The sequence below is a fragment of the Carassius carassius genome, chromosome 18, assembly GCF_963082965.1.
Source record: "Carassius carassius chromosome 18, fCarCar2.1, whole genome shotgun sequence".
NCBI classification, from domain to species: Eukaryota; Metazoa; Chordata; class Actinopteri; order Cypriniformes; family Cyprinidae; genus Carassius; species Carassius carassius.
The window spans coordinates 11,031,543-11,050,337 of record NC_081772.1 but is presented as its reverse complement, the minus strand read 5'-3'; the positions used below and the strand labels follow the sequence as shown (position 1 = coordinate 11,050,337).

The 18,795-nt window shown below is 44.3% G+C and overlaps 1 protein-coding gene across 9 annotated transcripts in view; it reads right to left on the bottom strand.

The window, feature by feature from the left end:
* The window catches only part of LOC132092358 (SAM and SH3 domain-containing protein 1-like), a 253,886-nt gene that overhangs the window by 48,109 nt on the left and 186,982 nt on the right, over window positions 1-18,795 (bottom strand). The gene's annotated exons all lie outside the window — the stretch shown is intronic.

Below are 18,795 nucleotides of genomic sequence, written 5' to 3'. Positions count from 1 at the left end.
GTTTGGAGATGTTAGCTCCAGGGTGCCAGCTGGTGTTCAGCGCTCATGAACCCGTCGAGAGTGGCCTTACCTTGGCCAGATCTCCTTAGAATTTGCCGCTGGCTCTGCTGTCTCTATAGTGATTAAACATGACAAATAATATGTTTAGGGTAAATCTAACGGGCAGTCTATAGTCTCATTAATCTATTATTTGCTCCAGAGCAAATAGTCGTAATATCTTTCAACAACAGCTGTAAGATGCAGACAACAAATGCACTGGGCAGTGCTGTTATCGGAAATCACCCTTAAAAGATGGAAGGATAGTATGACAATGATATTGCTTTCCTTGGCAGACATTCAAACTAATCAAATTGTGAATATGAGATTGAGCTGAATAATGAATGCTGTATCAGATGCAGGTAATCACACTCGCTCAGTCCATCCCTCTCTCATTATACTCTACACTAAATAATACAGTGAGCTTAATACAGTAATAAACTTTCAATGAAGCAACCCAACGTTCTTTCGTTACTAGTTCTAAAGTGATGTTTTCAAATTAGTAACAGAGGCTTGGGATAATTTTTCAAGTGATCCTGAAGACCTTTATCAGCCAGTTCAGGCATGATCGAACCACTGTCCTGCAGGACAGTGGTTCTGCAGGAGCAGGGCTGAAGACATAGGTTATATATAATAATATATATTATATACATGAGGAACAGGCCATCAGTCTATCATCTATCTTCAGGATGAAACTGAGCAGCACGGAGAGCAGCAGTGGCCTTTGATCTGAATTAGTTTAGCTCCATCTGTATAGCACATGCCTCCAATATTCTTATTCCACACATTCCAGGCCTCAGCTGCAATCCTCTACTTTAAAAGTGAGTGAGTTTGAGTCTGCTGCTTCCAACTAATTCAAAGCTCATAACTCGTCTGTCTGTATCGGAGGATGTTGAGGACAGAAGATTTTCGCCTCTAACATGAATGTAGCTCCACATGAGTTGAGAGTTCTAAAAAGAATAGAGGGAATGTGTCTTAAGTGACATAAATCACTTTTTGAGAACAAAAAACAGCACCACCCAAACTCTGCTGTTCAGCCTATAAAGCTGAACATTTAAAACTCCCTAAGCTAAATATCTGTCTGTAACTAAAGATTCAGGGTAAAACATTTCCTATCACAAATTAATGCAGACCTCTTTATACCATTTGTAGATACTAGGGCTGCCAAAATGACTGAAAAACTAAATTCAAATTTTCTACTTAAATATTATCAAAATTCGAATTTTAGGCATAATTTCAGTTGGGGGGGGGTCCTTTGGCTTCTCTCCTGAGGACACAAGATATTATGCACATTTCTTCAAAGAGTTCTTCAACGTTGATAGATTTCCCTCTAGAAAACATAATAAATATGCTTTTGAGTAAACGGCTTGGTTTCAGTTCTCTTACGAGAGCTCTCTCGTACTGCGTCTTAGCTAAGACGCTACGGGAAAAGTCTCTTTTCACGAAATACTGAAGCAAAAAATTATCCTTAATTTTGTATTTTTGTAAAGCGCATTTGCAGCAGTACACAGCCATAGGCGAGACGGCTCGCTCGCTCATTGGCTTGTTCTGCGGCAACTGCACAGCCTATCGAGCGCAGGCTGATGCAACATCAGACCAATAAGGGCGCTTCGCGCCCTTCTTGCCACTTCCCGCCGAAACGGGTGTGGCCCAACCTATAAAAGGAGCTCGAAAAGGCTGACTCACCTGATTTTTCATCTCTTCAGCGAAGCTCACGCATCGCTGGATCACGAGGAAGCAAGCGCCGTCTGGAAGAGCATATCAGCAGGACGAGCCATCCTGAAGCCGCTGGCACCGCCGCCTTCCACTGCCGTTCCTGCTGTGCTATCCGGTGCCCATATCCTTTATAATCCTTGTTCTGTGATATTCTGTGTGTGTGTTCGCCCTGCGACGCACATTCACAAAAGAGCTGCGTCTTTTTAAAGATGCATTCGTGCGGCTCGTGCAGAACCCCGCTCAGCGAAGGAGATCGTCATGTCATCTGCGTCTCCTGTCTGGGTGAAGACCATGCAGCGCTCGCGCTCGCTGATGGCGGATGTCCTCATTGCGAGTTGATGCCTATGGTGACTCTGAGGACTCGCCTGGCATCCTTCTCGAAGCCTGCATCATCTGCTGCGCTGCAGCGCCGTAAGAAGCGCCGCTCGCAGCGCCTACCAGAACCGCCTCCAGCTTGGCCGAGCTCGCCGGTTCCCTTCGCTTCGCCGGTCTCCCCTGCATCGCTTCCTGATGCTCAGCGTCCGCTGCTTGCCGACGCGTCATCGGAGGAAGTGGATCTCAGGCCCGCGTCGGAGGAAGAAGACACGTGCTCTCTGCTTGCTTCGTGCAGTGAGGGTTGGGCGAGCTCCGTGGAACTCGCGCCCGCTGCTCAGAGGCCCAGCAGACGGGGGGATATTGATAAGGAGCTGATGCGTGTACTCTCGTTGGCCGCGGCGAGCCTCGGCCTCGAGTGGTCTGCACCAGCGCCCCCTTCACGTTCCCGGCTGGATGGTAGCTATCTTCCGGATGAGCGCTCTTCCTCAAGCTCAAAACACGCCCCTTTTCTTCCTGAGCTTCACGAAGAAGTGGCGAAGGCTTGGGACGCTCCATTCTCGGCGAGAATCCGCTCATCTGTTTTGTCAGCATTCTCCACACTGGACGGTGCTAAGAACAGAGGCTACCTGTCACTTCCGCCGGTGGAACAGGCTATAGCAGCGCACCTTTGCCCGCCCTCTGCTGGACGGCGGACTAAGGCGGCGTTGCCATCCAAAGCCTGCCGCATGACGTCATCGCTGCTCGCACGGATATTCTCTGCTGCTGGGCAGGCTGCGTCTGCGTTACACACCATGGCGACGCTACAGATTTTCCAGGGCGATCTTCTCCGCAAGCTGGATGAGATGGGACCTGAAGCGATCTGTCTCGCGGATCTGAGGAGTGCTTCGGATCTCTCCCTCCGCGCTACTAAGTCCGCTGCACAGGCCATGGGACGGGTTATGGCTTCCGCTACGGTGGCTGAGAGGCATTTGTGGCTGACGCTTTCTGACATCAAGGAGTCTGAGCGCGCTGCGTTTCTTGACGCTCCGCTAACTCCTGCCGGCCTCTTTGGATCTTCCGTCAACGAGTTTGTGGAGAGATTCGCCGAGGACCAGAAAGCTTCACAGGCATTCAAGCACTTCTTGCCGAAGCGCTCCAGTTCTGCAGCTAGCCGCTCTAGACCGGCCCCACAGAGCTCTCACTCACGCCCACCGCCTCCTGCTGCGCCATCACGACAGCGTCAGCAACGCAGCTCGGGACCCCGTTCTCGCTCTTCGAGCCGTCGCCCCGCGCCAGAGGATTGCGGTGAAGCCAGAAGCCCCGAAAGCATCCTAGCACTGCTGGGAAAGCGCCGGTGTTCGAGTTCCGCTGCGGCCGAGCTCTCACCCAAGCGCGCCGCTGTTGCAGTTCCAAGAGTTGCGACTGCCTCAGTGTCTTCTGCAATGCGCAAGCCTGCACGAGTGCCCGCTTGCCTGCACACAAAAGCCGTTATCACGGCTACCCAGATGTTTCACAAAAACAGTGTTTTTTCTGGTGTTCCGGCCACGGCCGATGGTGCTATAAATGTTGTGACGATGCCCACTCCTCAGTGCCCATCTCCACATGTAAGCACAGCCCTACACACAGGGCCTGCGCTCATAATGTCGACTCAAGTCGGTCGCGCACACTACATAGTAAACGTGCCCACCCCTCAGTGCCCACAATTACTATGTCACACGCGTCATGTGGTTTCTGTAAAAACGAAACCCGTGCACGCTCGTCCGGCCACGGCCGATGGTGCTTTAAATGCAGTGACGATGCCCACTACCCAGTGCCCATCCCCGCATGTAAGCACAGCCCTGCGCACAGGGCTGGCGCACATAAGATCGACACAGATCGGTCGAGCGCGCCGCATAGTAAACGTGCCCACTTCCCAGTGCCCACACACACTATGTCACTTACGGCGCGGGGCTTCTGTAAAAACGAGGCCCGTGCACGTACATTCTGCACAGGCAGACGGCGAGTTGGAAGTGGTAAAAGTGCACACATGCAGCCCACGGTTACTCGCAGATATATTGAGTCCCACGGGACCCGCTCAGCCTCCCTCCAGTCGGTTAAGCGCCGGAACGGGGTCGAGGATGAGCGATCTGCCTGCTGTGATCAGCGCGCTCCCCGCCTCAGATGCGCAGCACACTCGAGCGCCGCCGTTGCCCAGTCAACAGAGCGCGTGTCACATCCAGCCCTTAGCCATTCATGCAGATGCAGGGTCAGCGCTTCCAGGGGTTTCGGATTGGGTGCTAGGCATTATAAAGAGAGGCTACTCGCTACAGTTTTCTCGACGCCCACCGCGATTCTCAGCGCGGGTCGAAACTACGGTCAAAACAGAAGTAGCACACATACTTCTGGCCGAAATATCAAAACTGTTGAGCATAGGGGCTGTAGAGCCTGTGTCTCAAGCTCAAAGCGAGGGGGGGCTGTACAGCAGATACTTTCTGGTGCCCAAGAGAGACGGGGGTCTCAGGCCCATACTGGATCTAAGACAGCTGAACAAGGCATTGATGAAACGCAGTTTCAAAATGCTCACGACCAGGAAGCTCCTCGCGCAGATTCGCGGAGGGGACTGGTTCATGTCAATAGATCTGAAGGACGCGTATTTTCAAATACAGATAGCGTCAAACCACAGGCGGTTTTTGAGATTCGCCTTCAAGGGCCAGGCATACCAGTTTGCAGTCCTGCCATTCGGCTTGTCCGTAGCTCCTCGTACGTTTTACGAGGTGCATGGATGCAGCACTCGCTCCTCTCAAACTCAGAGGCATACGAGTGCTGAATTATTTGGACGACTGGCTGGTTCTGGCCCAATCACGAGCTGAGCTCGTGGACCACAGGGCCGTTTTACTCGATCACCTCGAGAAGCTCGGCCTCAGTGTCAATTGGGCGAAGAGTTCGCTGAACCCCAGTCAGACGATCCTGTTTCTGGGTATAGTTCTGAACTCGTGTTCCATGACGGCGCGACTGTCACCACAGCGCACGATGGGCATTCAGCGCGCAGCGAGTTCTTTCCGCTGCGGCTCGACTGTGTCGCTCAAACACTGTCAAAAGATGCTGGGTCTCATGGCCTCAGCATCTCCAGTTCTGCGGCTGGGCCTGCTCCGCATGCGCCCCCTGCAGTTCTGGCTGAAGGCTCGGGTGCCGCGCAGAGCGTGGGCGTCTGGCCGGCTGCATTTCAAGGTCGATCAGAGCTGTGTTGCGGCTCTAGCACCTTGGACAGCGAACGGCTGGTACCGATCAGGTGTAAGCCTGGGGACTTCCCCGAGTGTGAAAATGGTGTCGACAGACGCCTCCACTTCGGGATGGGGAGCGCTGCTCGAAGGCAGACCGTCCTTTGGCCTATGGTCAGAACGGGAAAAGCTCCATCATATCAACTGCCTGGAAATGCTGGCAGTGGAGAACGCGCTGACGCGCTTTTGTCCCCATATCAAGGATCACCACGTCGTAGTCCGTTCGGACAACATGTCCGTGGTGTCCTACATAAATCGCCAGGGCGGTCTCGGGTCCCGAAACCTGTACAGGCTGACAGAACGCCTCCTGATTTGGGCTCAACGCAACGTGCGCTCGCTGAGAGCAGTGCATGTGCCTGGACTGCAGAATCTGGGTCCAGACAGGCTGTCCAGAGGCAAGGTCCCTACGGGCGAATGGTGTCTACACCCGCAAACAGTTCAGCTGTTGTGGGAGAGATTTGGCATGGCGGAGGTGGACCTCTTTGCGTCCCACGAAAACGCTCACTGCCCCGCGTTCTTTTCCAAGAACGAAAGCGTGCTGTCACGGAAATGGCCGTGCTGCCCGCTTTATGCGTTCCCTCCCGTCTCCCTCCTTCCACAGGTGATAGAACGGGTGAGAGAAACGAAATGTTCAATACTGCTTGTGGCACCTCTTTGGAAGAACCAACCATGGTTCCCAGATTTGATGCAATTAGCAGATGTCGCCCCATGGCCGGTACCGTTGAGGAGAGATCTCCTCTCGCAGGCCAGGGGCTCGATTTGGCACCCTCAACCGGAGTTGTGGTCCCTCCATGTATGGGCACTCAACGGTTACCCGCTGCTCTCGCAGTGGGAGTGCTAAATACCATCACTCAGGCTAGAGCTCCGTCGACACGACGTCTGTATGCCTCGAAGTGGTCGGTGTTCTCCAGCTGGTGCACAGCTCGAGGTTATTCACCCCTTAGTTGTGAGGTGACGGAGGTCCTCTCCTTCCTACAGGAGCTGTTGGATAAGGGCAGAACCCCATCCACGCTCAAAGTTTATGTGGCGGCCATCGCGGCGTTTTCTGAAACGGCGTCCGGTCAGTCAATAGGAAGGAACGATTTAGTCATCCGGTTCCTCAGAGGAGCTAGGAGGCTGAATCCTCCCAGACCTCCGTCAGTCCCTATGTGGGACCTCGCGGCGGTTTTGGAGGCCTTGAAGGGTCCCCCTTTTGAGCCTATCCAATCGGTTAGCCTTCAGCATCTGTCGTTCAAGACAGTATTCTTGTTGGCTCTCGCTTCTGTGAAGCGTGTGGGTGATTTGCACGCGCTCTCGGTGAGCCAGTCGTGCTTGGAGTTTGGGCCCAATGACTCAAGGGTCATACTCAAACCTAGGCACGGTTATGTGCCGAAATCCCTCAGCACACCGTTTCGGGCTCAGGTTATTGCCCTGTCTGCCCTGCCGGTGTCAGGGGAGGATGGAGACTCGAGTCTTCTTTGCCCTGTCAGGGTTTTAAGAGCTTATGTGTCTCGCTCTGCTGCCTTTCGGCAGACGGAGCAGCTATTTGTCTCGTTCGGTGGACGTTCCAAAGGAATGGCTGTTTCGAGACAGACTCTATCCAGATGGATAGTTGACGCCATAGCGTTAGCTTACGCTTCCAGGGGCCTTCAGTGCCCGTTGGGCGTCAGAGCACACTCCACAAGAGGCGTCGCCTCGTCGTGGGCGTGGTCTACTGGGATCTCCTTGCAGGATATATGTATGGCGGCGGGTTGGGCCTCGCCGTCTACATTTATCAGGTTCTATAACCTGGAGGTTCCCGCCTTGCAAGCAAGGCTGCTGTCGGTATAGAAGAATCAGGGCCCTGAGGGGAATTCTGAATTCATGAGCGCTATGCGCTGCCGACTGTTATATGGGCAGTATTGCGTAAGACCCGCATTGCCACATTGGTCAGGCCTTGCCTCGGCTGTGTGATGTCATATTGCCGCATCTACGGATGCTGCTAGATATGGGACGGAGGGCTTTCCCCCTTTTCTGTCCCGGACTCTCTGTGAGTCCCTCAGGTGACTGTGCACTGTAAATCCTGGGCGTTGCTTCAGGTTTATTGGTGTGTGATCCCTGCGCGCACGGCGTTTTACATCGGGTTCCCGTAGCGTCTTAGCTAAGACGCAGTACGAGAGAGCTCTCGTAAGAGAACGTACTCAGTTACTAAACGTAACCTCGGTTCTCTCTAGAAGAGCGAACGAGTACTGCGTTCTCTGACGTGCGTACGATTCACTCTGGTTCGCTTCGGCGATGAAATAAATCAGGTGAGTCAGCCTTTTCGAGCTCCTTTTATAGGTTGGGCCACACCCGTTTTGGCGGGAAGTGGCAAGAAGGGCGCGAAGCGCCCTTATTGGTCTGATGTTGCATCAGCCTGTGCTCGATAGGCTGTGCAGTTGCCGCAGAACAAGCCAATGAGCGAGCGAGCCGTCTCGCCTATGGCTGTGTACTGCTGCAAATGCGCTTTACAAAAATACAAAATTAAGGATAATTTTTTGCTTCAGTATTTCGTGAAAAGAGACTTTTCCCGTAGCGTCTTAGCTAAGACGCAGTACTCGTTCGCTCTTCTAGAGAGAACCGAGGTTACGTTTAGTAACCGAGTACGTTTTACGTAATCAACATCTTCTCCACACTGATGCTCTCGTTTTCCACAATATACTGAATGAACAATGCAGCAGTGCCGCATCTAGTGGATTCAACTGGACAGGCTAACAAAAGCATTAAAATGCTATGAAACTTACATCATTGTCGCATTTTGCGCGCCACTGATAAGACTGTCTGATGACGGCTGATGCAGACCTAGCTAAAATTCAAATGCAACAAATTTTTCAACGAATATTAAAAATTACATTTTTTTGACAGCTCTAGTAGATACTAATCTTAATCCAACACAGACTGTTGCCGTTTCACTGTCCTATCTCAGCCAGTAATGTGGATATATCTGAACTACCTCTATTAAAGTTGGTTAGCCACAAAAAACACATTTTGGGACTGGTACTTGTTTTTTGGTACTGGTACTTGGTCTTTAATTTTTTGGCTTGATGGGGAAAAGGAGTCAAAGTTCACCCCAAAAATACAAAAACAAATGAGATTTGAAAACTACAATCAAGAGAAAGTAACTTTTTGGGGGGAATGGGGGGGGGGGGGGGTCTGAGACAAAATGGAAACAGAAGAAAAACTGTAAGCTACATCAGACTAAGCTCCTCGAACCTTGGCTCTCAGCAGGTGTCAGCCAACTCTTGTGTTTCTGATTTCCAGCTGGAACAACATTCATAGACTGATATAAGTATTAATAATTCCTAAATTGTTTGCTCTTTTGCATTGACCCCGGTTGAAAAAAAAGAGTGAGACATCAGTCACTGTAGCACAAAACAGAATACTACACCTCAGTTCTATAGCTCTGAGATTTTTTTACTCACTGTCGACTCCTCAAAAGTATACACCAGTTCAGTTCTCCAGAACTTTTTTTGTTTCCAGGACAGGGACAGAAATGAGAGGAACGGGTCACAATGACTGGAAGAGAGACAGGTCCCACATTATGCAATCGAACAAGAACTTTTTACAATAAAATGCACTGAATATGATCAACTGTCTGCTCAGAGAAGCCAACCACAAATTCGCACTTCATACAGATGAAACTACCATCGTTCAGCAAAGCTACAAATCTTTGATGTGGCCACTGTAACAAATATAAAGCTATGCTTGGTATGAGGCAGAGAAAGAAAATCAAGGAAAGAAAAGAAAAGAGTGACAGTGTAAAATACAGACTGAGATGTAGGGCTGAAACGATTCCTCGAGTAACTCGATTACAAAAAATGATCGAGGCAAATTCCTCTGCCTCGAAGTCTCTTTTAATTTATTTTAAATCTCACGTCAGGTTCTTTCGCAATGATTTTTTTAATGTGACACAACGCGTTTACGTCACCCACAAAGCGGAAGGAGACACAAGCGCTGCTTCCGAAATCGCATACTGCAAAGAGTCAGCAGTGTTTTGATTTGAGGGCGCGGGCAAACGTAAAGAGAACGTCGCGGCCTGTGTCCATTTCAAGATAGAGCTGGCATACCACAACTAAGGCCCTATGATTTCCGCAACGCAGAAAACGTGGAGGGAATCGCGGAATCCAGTCATAAAAATGGAATTTACAGTTTAATGCGGAATGGCACGGAATTAGCCAAATTTTGAATGAATTATTCAAAAATAGGTCATTGCACTTACATCAAATCACGATATGGAATAATGTATGTAAACATTAAGCCGGAATAGTCTATTTAAATATGAATCCTGCATGTTCTGCGTGTCTCTGTTAATGAATGGCGCAGAAGCGCTTCTTTGTTTATTTACACACACTGAAGCGCATGTGACGCTCGCGGTGATTTCAGCGTCTGCTGTCTCGTGAACACATGAACAACATCTCCAAAACTGCTCTGACAGTCACTTCATGAGCATTTGACCATTTGATTTGAGTAAAACTAGCGTCACATCACATACACAGAACTGTAATGGTACGTCAACCCGTCAAAATAAAAGTCCGGTTTAGTTTAGACAAGTATTTGCCAGAGATGTATTACTATTGTACAGCAGAATGTACATAACCTACTACTAAAAAAAAAAATTTAAACATTCTTTTTTTTTAAGGTTTAATCACACAACATTTCTTCCATGTTTTATTTTTAATAGTAAATCCCCTTTGTTTACCAAAAAGTTAAGTTTGCTTAATTTTCAATAATTAAAAGATAAATTGAATTAATGTTTTGTGTGTTTAATGTGCATCTCAGAAAATGCTTTATTTAAAACCCCAATTGAATGGCACTTAAATGCACTTAATTCATCTGTCAACTTTATTGTCATTGTTAACAGTACAAGTACGGACAGAGAAACAATGGGTACTAATTAAATGTTTATTTTTGATGTATTCTATGCATTTAATTTTTTTTTTTCTAAAAAAGGAAACTTAGTTGTTCATTTTAAGAGACCCAGGAGTCTTATTTTTTCTTGCATAATTAATATTGCACTTTAATAAAGCAAAAACAAATTTTTATCCGATTACTCGATTAATCGATGGAATTTTTGGCAGAATACTCGATTACTAAAATATTCGATAGCTACAGCCCTACTGAGATGATGCATTTCCCTCTGACAGAAATGAATTTGAGCTCATCAATTAACCAACCTTTCAGTTGTTCAGCCCACCTGCTCAGAAACAGCATTATGGGACACAAAAGTCCTTAAAGGGGAAAGGTGTATTTGATTACCCTTCTACACAACTGATAAAGAAAACATTAACTGACTTCAAGCCATTAGCAGATTCTTCCGATTACTTATGCCTGAGCTTTGCAAAAACAATGCAAGATCAGGACATTTCCCCAGCTGGCTCTTTTACTTAGAGAGAAATCAATTTATTTATTTTTTAGGCAAAAAAAAAAAAACGCTCATTCTTGAATAGGGCTGGGTAAAAAAAAAGCGATTTTTCGATTAATCGTTTTTTTTAAATGTGGTCGATTCAAAATCGATTCTCAAAGGCCATGAATCGATTTTTTCCATATTTATTTCCGCAGACATTGAACGTAAGATTAGCGTTAATCTAATTACAAATCTTCTCCTTGTGCGATGTTACCAACGAACCTGTCATTCATTCATTCAGTTTAAAGCAGTGGTTCTCAACCCGCGGCCTGTCCCGATTTTCAAATGCGGCCCACCATATGCTGAACACACACACACACACACACACACACACACACACCACTTTTGCAATTCACTTGAAGTTCAAGCAAATGGAAACACCATATACTACGCAGCAATCATCCTTAATTGAAGAAATGTGGCAAAACATCTCTGGAGAGAACCTCATATTATTAAATTCGAAAGTGCTTTCCATATTTGGATCGACATAGGCTACATTTGTGAATGCACATTTTCTGCAATGTCGCGCGTCAAGTCATGCTCCCGTGCGCGTCTTACAGACTGCAGCTTAAAGGCTCTGATACTTTCTGAGTCCGTGAGTCCGCTATGGACCGCTAGGTAGGCGTGACGTAAAAATCGCCATCGGAGAGTGTGTGCCGAGGCTCTGAGCAGACGACTGCGCGGACAGGTGTGCATGGTCAGTAGGCTTCAAAAGCACAATTGCACACGTTCAGGCAGTGTGAAGAAGCCCATTGCCAATCGAACCGGTGCAATCCATCAATAAAGAATATAAAAGACAGTGATGTGCAATGATTCTGGGCAATTGTTTGTTAGGCTATACATATAGTATTTGTATTAAATATATATTCATTGACTTGAATCGAGAATCGAGTATAGAAAATAGAGCTTAAGATCTTTGCCAGAACCCGATCGGACTTCATTTCGATTCGGGCTTCATTTATATAATTTTACACGGGCACGGGCTTGTGCGGTAAATGAGCGGTCATGTAATGCGTTTCAATTAGTGCGAGAAAGATGCGAAAATGTATGCTGAATAGTTGAAACGGAGGCTTGCCTCTGACAATTACACTTTGGTAGCACCAGCAACTAAAGCAAAGTCTGAGGTTTGGAAAAGTTTTGACCTTGTTTATAATTAGAATCCTCAAATAATGAACCAGTGGGTTATATTGCTGGACACACCATCAGTGAGTGCAGGAACGTGCTGAAGCCATCTACAGTGGATTCAATCATTTTCCTCCACAAAAACACGTAGGCCTTACCTAATCTTGGTGAGTCAATGTTTTTCAAACAATACCTAAATATTAATTGAGTCTTAAATGCATAATGTAGACAGAGTAGGCTATATAAGCTAATGTTGCCATTATTATTGTATTATGTCAGCTGCTATGGCGAAGCAAATCCGGTAGAGCCTTTATTAATTTCGTTATTGCCAAATACCCATTTTAATTTAGAATTTATCTTAATTAAATTTTTTAAGAAAGACTTGTTTTTATTGGTGCGTTGGCCTATTTATAGGCTAAATGAGCCTATACCTAGGGCTATTTATAGAGTGCTGAGATATTACGATGTTACAGAGGACTTATTTTTAGGGATGCACCGAAATGAAAATTCTTGGCCGAAACCGAAAAAGAGAAAACCAAGGCCGAAAACCGAAACCCCGAAAGAAATTATGCCAATTATTAGTACCATTGCATTTATTGCTATGACCGTGTACTAACTTTACTAAAATTAAGACATTGCAATTGCATAAATTAATATTAGTTTCAAAGATAATTACAATTACATAAATTATTTAAAAAAAACATAAAAATACATAATTAGAAATTATGCAAATATTTATTAAGCACATTGCAACAATGCACAGTATAAAATAAAATTCAAACTAAAAATTTATCCCACTCATGTGTATATTAAATAATAATGTACAGGCCTACTGGCCTGCTGAAAGATTTTAAAATGAACTGGTCTCTCATAAAAACAAAGTGCATTTAGGTGAAGTGCATTTGAAATTGTTCTCTGTAGGACTAGAAAGTGCATTACTTCTCCAGTACAGGCAAGACTGTTATCACTTCTGGGGATGGGGACTTCAGACAGATAACCATCTAGCTGTTGAGCAGTTGAGCTTGTCATCTGCCCGACATTTGAGAAATATTTGAGAGAGTGTATTTAAATAGGGCCAGGGCATAAATAAACATTTTTATCAAATTAAAGCAGAAATCTAGCAGAAATATGGCTACAATCTGATATTATGTATGTATATGTATGTATGTATTGGCGCTTCTCCGTCTCCGTTCACGCGGGTTCTCCGCATCCAGCGCGGCCTGGATCATTTCTCGTGCGCGCTGCCTTATTTCCGCATCCAAGTAATGGTCTTTATAACGTGGATCAAGCACATTTGCGATGAAGTGCAGAGGATCCGAAAAGATCTCAGTGAGACGTGTGCTAGAAGACTCTATAAGACTGTACTTTTCTTTGTTTTCACTTCGTGGTCCATCTTAATCTCTTTGTTAGGGGACGCTTTAGTGCTGCAAATAAAGGAATGAGAAGAAAGAGAATGTTCTCACTGGTGTGAAGTGAATGTCGCGGGGAGCTCGTGGTCTGCGCTATGCACGTGCAGGTCGCGGTTTCTGTTTGCGTCATCACAACATTTCGGCCGTGTTGTTTCGGTGATAAAAGTCTTTCGGCCTATTACGTTAGTCATGTATAAATTATGTTAAAACATTTATAAATGACTCATTCCTGACAAAAGAGCTGCGTGCGTGCGTACATTTGAATAATGTCAGGTTGTAAATGGGTTCGGCTTTTAAAAAGCGGTCCATCAAAATGTACTTGTCGGGCTCGGGCCAAAATCTGTCGGCCTTAACTTTTAAGGCCCGATTACAGCTCTAATAGAAAATCGAATCGAGAATCGGAATCGTATCGAATCGATTTGAGAGCTTGTGAATCGAAATCGAATCGATCTGGAACATCTGAATCGATACCCAGCCCTATTCTTGAACGGCCTAAAGGAAAAAAATAAAATGCATTCCTACAGAGAATCCATTGCAAAATGAGCGAGCAGATCCGATAAGAGCCGTTCTTTTCACAACACTCAAATCAAAGGAAACACATTTCAATCTGAATGCAGCATGAAGACTACAGAGCCATTAGAGTTTTGGGCACAGTCCTGAATCCAGTGCTTCTGCACAGTGACAAATAATTCCAGGGATTCATGAGAAGCATGCATTGCACATGGTGTTGAGGGCACTTGAGGATTAAAAAAAGAAAAAATACAGCAGTAGTATGAGTTTTAGAAATACATATATATATATATATGGGTAGGGATTCACAAACTTTTTTTTGTCAGTCAAACCACTTTCATTTAGACTATTTTCGTTTAAAGATTACCCTCTAGCATTCTCTATTCTTTTGACTTTTTTATTTTTATATAAAAAATAGACTCAAACACCACGTTCCCTATTCTTTTTCTATTCTTTCTACTTGTTTTTGTTTTATTCTTTATATAAAAAACCTTGCTACTGTGTTTTTCTTTCTTTTTAAAGAAAGAAAGAAAGAAAGAAAAGATTGAACATTTTTTCTTTGTTTTTTGGGTTGTTCAGTTGTTTTTCTGTGTAAATGGAGATTACATAATATGCCTAAAGTAAAGTTACTGATCCTTGAATAATGAGTAACACCATAACCCACAAAACAAGTTTAATGTGTCCTCTTCCAGAAACCGAGAACATCACAAGTCTGCTTTTGGTTTTCTAGCACTTCTCATGATAAATGCTAATGCACAGTGCCTAAACTTGTCCTGACACAATTACTAAGCACAGACTAAAAGTTACACACTCAGAAAGCATGAGGCCTGTCTGTATCAAAAAGACCAGAATAGGGACTTTCGCACCACGGGAACATTTTCATAGTACCAGAACTAATTGTGGAACTACCCACTTTTTGGGGTTTTCGCACAGCCAGAATTGGGTGCGATTTTAGTACTGGACTGCCTTTTTTGAGAACCAAAATTAGCTCCTACTCCGGAGCAGGGTCTAACCAGCACAACTGGCACTACCCATGACTTAAGTAGACATTGATTGGCCAGACTTGTACGAAAACGCCCTCACCCGTTGTAAACATTGCATCAACTTATATCGCAAAATCTTCCATGTACTTCAGTACTGTACATTTAGTTCTGGAACAAAAGTGGTCCGAAAGGCCCTAATGTTTTAATGGCCTGGTACTGAAGACTAAAGGAGACCAAATGACTGGAAATGATTCACACTCTTCAAAGTAATGTGGGGATGGGGAAGTTGCTTGACATGGGTGTTGTGAGATGGTGGCGCCGCCCTGGAGGGGAGAAGTGGGCATGAGTTGTATTGGAGTTAGAGAGGATGTGAGAAAAGTTTGTCAGGGGGTCCTGACGCACCCTCATTAGGGTGGCTTCCTCAGGATATCCACAGAGGGCTGAAGGATAAGGAAGGACAAGAGATGAAAAAAGAGAGAGTAAATCCTGTGGCGTGATGGGTGGAGAATGTGTTAAATTAACTGGAATCAGAGGTGGGAAGTAATCTAAATCAGTTAATGTCAAGGTGTTTAGGTACTGCGGATATGGCCAGCCACTCTCCCACACACTGTCTAATATCAAATGATGAAGCAAACACATCATTACGGTTTAAATCTTGTAATAACATGCTTCTCAAATCTATATTGTAGGGCTGGACGATTAATCGAAAAGTAATCGAAACCGAAATTTAGAACCTCTAACCGACGTAATTTTCCCATGTCGGTTATTTCGGTTATTTCCTGTTAATACTTCCCCCCTTAAAAGCGTGTGTAGCCACATGATTCTGCCAGTCAGTGGCATAAAAGGAAAACACGGAGGTGAACGCCGGTTCAACACATAGTGATGGCGCGTAAGCGGTGAGCCTTGAGTCTTCACTAAACTTTGTCAGTTGTATTTGTTTTATGGTTTGGACGTTCAATCGATTAGACGATCGGATGTGTATTATTATATCGAGCTACCATGTTCGCGCAGCTGCATTGTGGCACAAAAACTCATAGCTGTGAAAATCGCGGGCACAGAGGAACGCAGTTGTCAGCGCTGTCCTGTGATTTATCACTAAAAATCTTAGACTCTCAAAACTAATTATAGCATATTTTTCTACTTTTGAAGGAACTAGGCTATTTACAACCCCCAGCTTCACAATAATATAGAGACGGTATGACTAATTCAAACACGCAATCACTCGTACTGGTACTGATTACCTTTAATCTTTATTTATCTCTTACACCGAGCAATAATATGTAAGAAATGTTACGAACATAGATAAAATAACTGCTGATAGTGAGCTATGATCGTTCTTTCAATAGGAAAAAATATCCCACGATCTCAGGACAGTTGACAGAACGCTGCTGCATGTCGACACGAAAGCGTATCATTTTCACGTGTTATTAAGCCTCGCTACTTGCAATTGTAACCATTCAAAAGACATTTAAAGAGAGCCGCGTCTCACTGACAGCAACACTGAACCGAGCTCTCGTTTGCAAAGTTCTCCTCGAAGTCCCTCCTGCACCTGAACAGACAAAAACAAATCGCAGTTTAAACAAACAGAAAAAGGATGTGTAAGAGCCCACTTCAGCACCGCGGTGTTCTGGTGTTCAGGCTCACGCAGAGAGAGGCGTCTCAAAACACTTGAATACAGAATGTGTCTGTTTTTGCTCTTGTACCGACAAATACATAAAAATATGTGAAAATACCCGTCTTGGATAGTATGTTCGAAAAAACTGTCAGTTATGTCTTAAGTTAAAGTACACAGTTGAGAAATATATCGTATGTGTATTATATTGGATGCGTTCATTGTCTCTTAAAGTGACCGTGCCTAATAGGGCTTGGGCATGTTGATGAACAAATAAACAGAACGAACATACAAATTAAACACTTTCAAACAGGGCCCACTGGTACAACCTGAACCGGGGCCCCGCAAACCCCAACTATGGCCCTGTTTACAGTACAAACCTTGTAAGTGAACTAAACTAAACCTTGTAAAAAAAAAAAAAAAAACTAAACAGAAACAAAATAATCGTTCATTAATCGTAATCGAGGTAAAGTGTTCAATTAATCGAGGTTTTGACTTTAGGCCATAATCGTCCAGCCCTACTATATTGCATGTAATACTGTAGCTTAAGCTTCAACAAGTTGGTCCTATTTTTTTAAAAAAAAGGCAAACAATTAAGATGTCAAAACTGTATTTCACAGATCATTTTTTCTCTAAAACATCCACTGCCACAACATAAATCCAAGTTTATGGACGGTGGTTGAAATGAGGGTGATGGGCTGATAATTGACTTTAAAGTGAATTTAGATAAGTGGAACTATATTTAAATGGGGTTTGCTCACACAGGCCGCACTTCAATGAAAGGCAGACATAGGTATTTTCATTAAGAGAGATCTATGATCTTTGCATGCATATGGTTAACCCAAGAATGTAGTTCAGACCTTTAATTCGCAACTCAGTAGCCGCCAAATCTACAAATGCTGTTTATCAACATAAGCATAAGATAGTCAGTCTTAAACAATGACTCATTTGTAGCAATGTATCTAGTTAAAAATCTAGTTCTTGCCCAAATAAAACCTTACTTTTATATACAGAGTTCCCTTCAACAACAACATTTCATTTACTAACAAGACACATCAGATAGGTTTGTAAAAGTTTAAATTAAAATGACCCAGACTGTCTAATGGTCAGATTAACTGAAACCATGTCTAACCATTTTTTTATGCAATCAAGACACTTTCTATATTTATTTCAAGGCGCTCTAAAATACTTAATTCTGATTGGTCAATTGTGGTTTATGTAAACTGTATATTTGACCATTTTCCCTGGGAACCAATTTCCTACACATCTGTGCTAGTTTCATCTCTGGCTTGGCACTCAGCGGTATGTTTCTTCAATTTAAATATATATAAATATTTCAAACTAATTTATTTATTAAGTTGCCTTGTAATGAAAGATAGAGTCATCTAATCATCATTGCTGAAAACTAAAATCCTTTAATATGATATAATAATGACTAGCTGACTGTATATGATCCCTTACATGGTTCTGAAAATCAACAATTAACAAAAATGAGTTTGTATACAGTCAGACATTCACTTGTGTGAAGAGAGACACTGCAGTGCAAATGCACAGATCTCCATTTGTATACAATCTAGATAAATTCTGTCTTTCCTTCAGTTAAATTCTCTAAATTACCTCTTTGGATGAAGGCCACTAAAAAAAGCTGTTTAAAGCCAAAAGATGGAGGATTTGATTAAAGCTGCAAGGATCATAAACAATAGCTGCAGTTTGTTGTTAGGGGTTGGGTGATCCCAAACTGAGAACATCTTCGGAGAAGTAAAGTCTCAACCTGCTGCTTAGGCAATGTGGTTTTAGTATTATCCTGTGACTGTTCAAGTTAGAAGATGAGGGAGCACAGCAGGGCTGTTTGTAAGAAGAGGAGTATACATGAGACATATTCTATGAAAAAAAAGACTCATCATCGTACAGTAACATCACATGATCAAATATGCCTGAGGGAGGAAGAAAGGTGTAGGCCTACATCTTCAGGAAATGAATCATATGTTTCAGTGTCACAGTTTATCTCATCAGATTTAATAGAAACAGAGAAAATAGAATCTTTTCTGATTAAGTAATCTCACATTCCTAGACATTAAAGCAATAAACAAACACACTTTTCACACGCTTAACACTGTAGCCATCAAGAGGCAAAGCCGTTTCACTGGAAATGGATGTCACACCTTTATCTCTGTTTTTATCTGAGTGCTTAACCACAGGCATGTTAATGATCTGATAAAGTCTAAGGGAATAACTATGTAAATATCCACTTTGACCAATTTCCTACACAACAGCTACAATTAAAGATCCAATTAAAACCAAAAAGGACAAAAGAACCAATGACTAAGCCTTGAGGACATTAAAATGTGTCCATCACTAATTAAGCTGGTCTCAGTGGAAATATGAACACTGAACTGATTCATAAATTGTAACTAATAGGACCAGTAAAATGTGCAAATAACAGACAACAGAGACA